This window comes from Lycium ferocissimum, chromosome 7, assembly GCF_029784015.1.
Source record: "Lycium ferocissimum isolate CSIRO_LF1 chromosome 7, AGI_CSIRO_Lferr_CH_V1, whole genome shotgun sequence".
Classification (NCBI taxonomy): Eukaryota; Viridiplantae; Streptophyta; class Magnoliopsida; order Solanales; family Solanaceae; genus Lycium; species Lycium ferocissimum.
In genome coordinates, this window is record NC_081348.1 from 66,847,874 (window position 1) to 66,853,876 (window position 6,003).

Sequence of the window (6,003 nt, forward strand, 5' to 3'; positions counted from 1 at the left end):
TCACAACACAAACGACTCGAAAATTTTCGAGGTGTAATAGTAGCTTATCCAAAAGACTTCATTTGTTTGTGTGTTGTAGGCTTGCAACATTTTTTCTGGTTTATTCAGAGTAAATGGTATTTCTCATAAAATTTTAATGGAACTTTTTTTGTGAGTTTGTTGTGTCCATTTTAGTTGAACTGAAAATATGTTAATATTTGAATATTAGAAAACAAAAAGTAAATTTTTAAAGCGCGGACAAATTTACTAGTTAAGTAATAATAGGAGCATTTTTTAGCCCAACTATTGACGGCGGGGGCATTTTTGGACCAAACTATTAATGGGTGATCAATTTAGTGAATTTCGCATACATTAAAAGAATTTTTTTTTATCCTTTTCCCTTTTACATATATACGCATTTTATCACAGATATCTAACTTAGCCAAAGCGTGCTCGTCACATGACACCCCTACCTTATGAAGTAAATTTGTTTGTTAAGTAGTTGGTTGCTAACAAATCTCCTTAAGGTTGTTTAACTAGTTTACGAGCTACTGACAACACTATGATCATGAAAAGAGATTATTAATCAATGCTTAAAGAAAGCAAATTGTGTATTAACCTTGGGATTCATAGAAGAACAAACAAGTCGTCAATAATAAAGGTACACATTTACGATTGAAGAAAATTTAGTATGCGCATTTTCAGCTGTCACAATGAAAATGTTAAACTATTTCAAGATTTTCTCTTTTCATCTGATCCGAACATTTGAGTGAAAATTTGCAAGCATCAATTGCATCTTCAATTGTTAATAACACATATTATTTTCCAATGGTGTTTATCGACTCTGTCACCATTAACTTTTCCATGACTCCAACCTCGAATTAACCAAAACCATCTACAAAAACATTGAAAATGAAGGAGAAGAAAGTACCCATAAGTCTATGGACTTTCTATACAGTGCCAAAAGTAATTAATTGGAGAGAAAAAAAGATTAAAGAGTTTGATTTTACCTTGATCCCTTTTGCTTCTACGCAGCTTTGAATTTCTAATAACGTTTCAACACCCGTTATATGAATCGATGTAATACATGTTGCATCATATTGTTTTGATTCAGCAACGTTACCATTGCATTAAAAAATAAGAAGGAAATATACTAATTTCTCCTTTTTGTTCATTAATCATAATATATACGAGTACCTCCTAATTCTAGTATAACAAGTATTCAATTTCATTTCCTTTAGAATCGGTAAGTGAATGCTCATCTCTGATCCATCTAAGAATCCTGTGTAATCCATCAAAAAAGATCAAATTAACTATTAGAAGGATAAGATCAATGGCATAAACACACACTTTTTTACCCTCCCAATTTGGAGCATCTATAGTGTTTTCACACTTCCCCTCCAGCGTGGCTGGAACCCTGGACCTATCGATCATGGATGGAGGTGCTTTACCAACTGAGCAACCCTCACTTGTCAGCTTAATTAAACATACTAGTTTGAGAGAAAATAGAAGAAAAGACGTACCTTTCTCTGATGTAATTGCAATTTGCAAAGTATATAAGAGAAGAAAGCTTGAGAATTAAAATTCCTGGGATGTCATTTGCAGCAGGATATTGCTCTATGTCACGATAGCGTCCAGCTTCTAGTATGCTTCCAAGCTTACAGGTTGCTGGCCTTGCTACATATAGAAGTGCTCTGATTAAGGCAAGTCCAACCTGGGAATTAAAGAAAAACGAAGTCATTTCTAGCAGTTTAATGTATTTCTTAGAAATATTTAGTTTAGTGCTTGCATTGCTTACAGATAACATTAGGCCGATGTCCATGCTTATGAAGGCAACCCCAAAAAAAGCAGTCATACAAATGCAAAAATCAAACTTATCGGTCTTGAAGAGGTGGTAGGCCTTGTCATACTCAATTAACCCAAGCATTGCAGACATGATGATCGCCGAGAGAGAGACAAGGGGCGTGTAACTAAACAGAAGAGCCAAGAACAACAACGTTATCATCATGCATATTGACATTACCACGTTTGACATTGTTGTCTTGCATCTGGCGTTGAATGTTCTAGAAAATGGCCCTGAAAATAAAACATACTCGATATTCTTTATTTTAAATCCACACTTAGCTTAGCTAGTGTAAAATATTCTTTTCCAAAAAACAAGTATTCGCGAATCTAGGAATTTAAAGCAACGGGTTCAAAAATATATTTTAGTTTGTTTTCATTATATTTACTTCAGCCAATAGCAAGAGATTCACAGGTAATATGTCCTAGATCGGGCTCTCTGCAGGAGATTCACCATCAGAAGCGGTCATTATTATTCAGTGTGGGGACAAAGTCTCACATTAATAGCTGAAAAGATTGGGAGCCAACATATAAAGTGTAGGAATCTATTAATGGTGTGAGGTCCTTGTTGAAAATATAATTTTGAATATTATAAGTTCAAGCACTTTGATGTTATCTGTGTGCATAATTTTGTGTTTATGAAATGAACAAGTTCATAATAAGAGTGTGAAAACATTTAGTAGTTTTCTTTCTAGAATTTATCCTTTAGCACCTATATATACCCCTTTTATAATGTTATTATGTAAGAGTGGAGTTTTAATATGATATGAAGTGAGCTTAATGTCTTTCTCCCTCTTCCGTCCTCTTTGTACCCTATGATATTGTCAAGGGCCTGCCTTATATTTTCAACAGTCCTTTGGAGAAATTAAACCGTGCGGGCTTGACCCAAAGTGAACAATATTATATCTTGATAAATATTACTCTTAGCTTTATTTAAGTGAATAATTATATTACCGGTGGTCAAGTAGCATGAAGCAAAAGATCCAAAAATGTTCATGAGGCCAATGGCAATCATTTCCTTGTTGCCATCAACTTGTTCATTTCTAATGATGGCAAAACTCCGTCCAATGGCTATTCCTTCCTAGAAAAAAATCCATACAATCTTTAATAAACACGTTTTTTATGATTGGCAACATAGAAGATTTTCTGATAAATGAAGCTCATATGGATAAAGGGTGTACTTACAGCTAAAGAAATAACTGTTGTGATGACTCCTGCTTTTATAGGTGCTGATATATATGTACGTCGGATCGAAATTTAAGAGATGAATGGATGAAGGATTTATTCCTTTACTCAAATGTCCAACCTGTATTAGGTGGAAGTCCACTCAGAAATAGATAAGCCATTTAAAAGGGATTTGTCTCAATAATAAACTGTAGTGAAACAATACCCCACATCCTTGAAAGAGAAAGTTGAAAAAGATCATATGTACACTACTTTCTCTGTCCCAATTTATATGAGAACGTTTACTAGGCATGAAATTTAAGAAAAAAATGAAAATTTTTAAGTTATATTGTCTAAAATAAGCCCAAGAATTTTTTTGTGATTGAAAATTATTTCATTAAGAATAAAATGAAAATTTTAAAATTAAACTTTTACAAAATATTATTTTTTTAACTGACTAAAAAGAGAAGAATATCGTATAAATTAGGACGTGGGAGTAATCTTTTCCAAACTTTGACTCAATAAAGATTGCAAATTCTTTTATTTTTCTTTTCTCCCATATGCACCAGCCTATTCCTGTTCTAATTCTTCCTTTTTCTAGTTGGCGTACGTATTCGTCAGCTTTTATTTATGTTCTATCTGCACATTTCATATACTCTCTCTCTCTCCCAAAAAAATTATCCTCCTTTTTTTTTAGTCTGTTTTAAAAAAATTATCCTCCTTTTTTTTTTAATTTGTCTCAAAAAGATTGTCACCTTTTTATATTTAGAAACAATTTAACTTTGTAAGATTATTTACAGCCACACAAATAACTAAGGCTTGTTTTGGACCACACATTTCAAAAGTCTTTCTTTATTTCTTTAATTTTGTGCCAAGTCAAAAGAGAATAATCTTTTTAGGATGGAGGGAGTAATTAAATACATTTGGAAGGGGAAAAAAGAAATGAAAAAATGCTTACGATTTGGATGCCATATTTCTGAGCATGGGCGAAGTAAGCGAAAAAGCACCAACTATGACGGTTACCATTGGAGCTATGGCTGAAACCCAAAATAGCTTTGGTTTCTTGTTTTTCTGCAAATTGGATATATCCATTCTTTTTGTCAGTCCTTTTTGATCTATGCATGATTTGTCCCAACATTTATTTGTACATACCATGCATACCAATATATTGGAAACACTCACCACAAATCTAGTGAATTGCAGGAAAATAAGGAAGATTATACCAACAACGGCACTCTCCCACTTCCACTGTTCAATAATATACAAACTAGATAAGAGCCAAAATATATATGTACAGAAAGAAAATTGTATATATACTATAATCCAATGAGCTAGAACCTCGTTTCTGTTGTGGAAGATAGCACGTAAGACAGAGACCACATCAGTATGGGTAGTGAAATGTTTCAAACCAAGCATGCCCTTTAGTTGCTGCAAGCAAATAATTATTGCTGTCCCTCCCATAAATCCAGTTATGGTTGAATGTGATAGAAAATCTACCAAAATCCCAAGTCTGCACAAACAAAATATACGTGTAGTCTAGTACTCACACTAATATATACTCCATCTGTCCCAATTTATGTGATACACCTTCCTTTTTATTTATATATTTAAAAATAATTTAACTTGAAACTTTCTCTTCTGCCCTTAATGAAATGATTTAGAGCCACACAAATATCTATGGCATGTTTTAGACCACAACTTTCAAAAATCTTTCTTTCTTTCTTAAACTCCGTGCCTAGTAAAACAATCTCACATAAATTGAGACTGTATATGTATATATACACATTGTAGAAATGGATAGTATATATACCTTAGCAAACCCAGAGCAGTCTGAACCAAACCAGCGAAAAGAGTGGCGGTGAAGACCAAACTGAGATAGAGAGGCACATTATCGTTAGCCTTCACTTTTTCCTCAATGGTTGCTGCAATAAGCAACGAGCAAGCAGCCACTGTCCCTACAGCAAGGTGCTTTGAACTTCCAAAAACCGCATAAATAAGAGGAGGAACAAAGCTCGAATCCGCATGCAAAACGCAGAGATAGACTCAATCTTGTCATTTGTATATATCTTGATAGTTGAGAGAATTATGAAAATACTCCCTCCGTCCCAATTTAAAGTGTCTTACTTACATTTTAGTCTACCCAAAGAGAGTTTCTATATTTTTGTAAGTTGACAATTCAAACATCCTACATGACAAGTTTAAAAACACAAGATTTAAAGGATATTTTAGTATATTACATAGTTTAGCACACAAGATTCAAAAGTCTCTTTTTATTCCTAAAACTTGTGTCCAGTCAAATTAAAATACTTAAATTGAGACGGAGAGAGTAGTATATATATTCTAGGAAAAAATAAAACGTAGCTTACAAAGTCCGATGATTGGAGTAATGTTTATGAGCTTTGCATAGCTTATCCCTTTGAGGGACGGCAAGGCTAGCAATAGTGATACCAGCAAGAAGACCATACTTGAAGAGCTTCAAACTGTACTTTGGTAACCATTCAAAAATTGGAACAAAATATTGAGTCCCCTTTAGAATTCTACGTGAAAGTGGCTCATTCTTGAATTCATGGAATGGATCATCTGGAAAAAATGTTTCTTTTAGGTTTGCTTTTAGTGATGTGCCAAAGCCTCTTGGCGTTGCATAGTTCACCCTATGCCAAGAACTCGTCATGCTTGAGATTGATATAGCTATGCAGAAGAAACAAAGACTTTCCCCCCCTCTCCTCCCCAAACCAAATAACCCTCCTGCTCCTTCGTTTCCCAGGGGCGGGTCCAACCCCTAGCTGGGCCACTAAGGTTGCCTTAGACCCCAAAATAAAAAAGGCCCATATTTTTATATACATCTTGAGATTTTATTTTAAATATAATAAATTTTAAATAAAAAAATTATACTTTTTATTAATGACAAGTATTCATTTTTTGATCAACTATTTTTTTTGCCAAATTTGTAAATAATTATTGGGGTTAAAAAATTTTTTTACATTCGATTTTTCCCAAAAAATTTAAAATGTGAACATG

At 33.6% G+C, this 6,003-nt stretch overlaps 1 pseudogene; it reads right to left on the reverse strand.

Moving 5' to 3' along the window:
* Window positions 1-572: 572 nt before the first annotated feature.
* LOC132061836 (probable sulfate transporter 3.5) lies at window positions 573-5,686 on the reverse strand (annotated as a pseudogene).
* Between the last annotated feature and the right edge of the window lie 317 nt (window positions 5,687-6,003).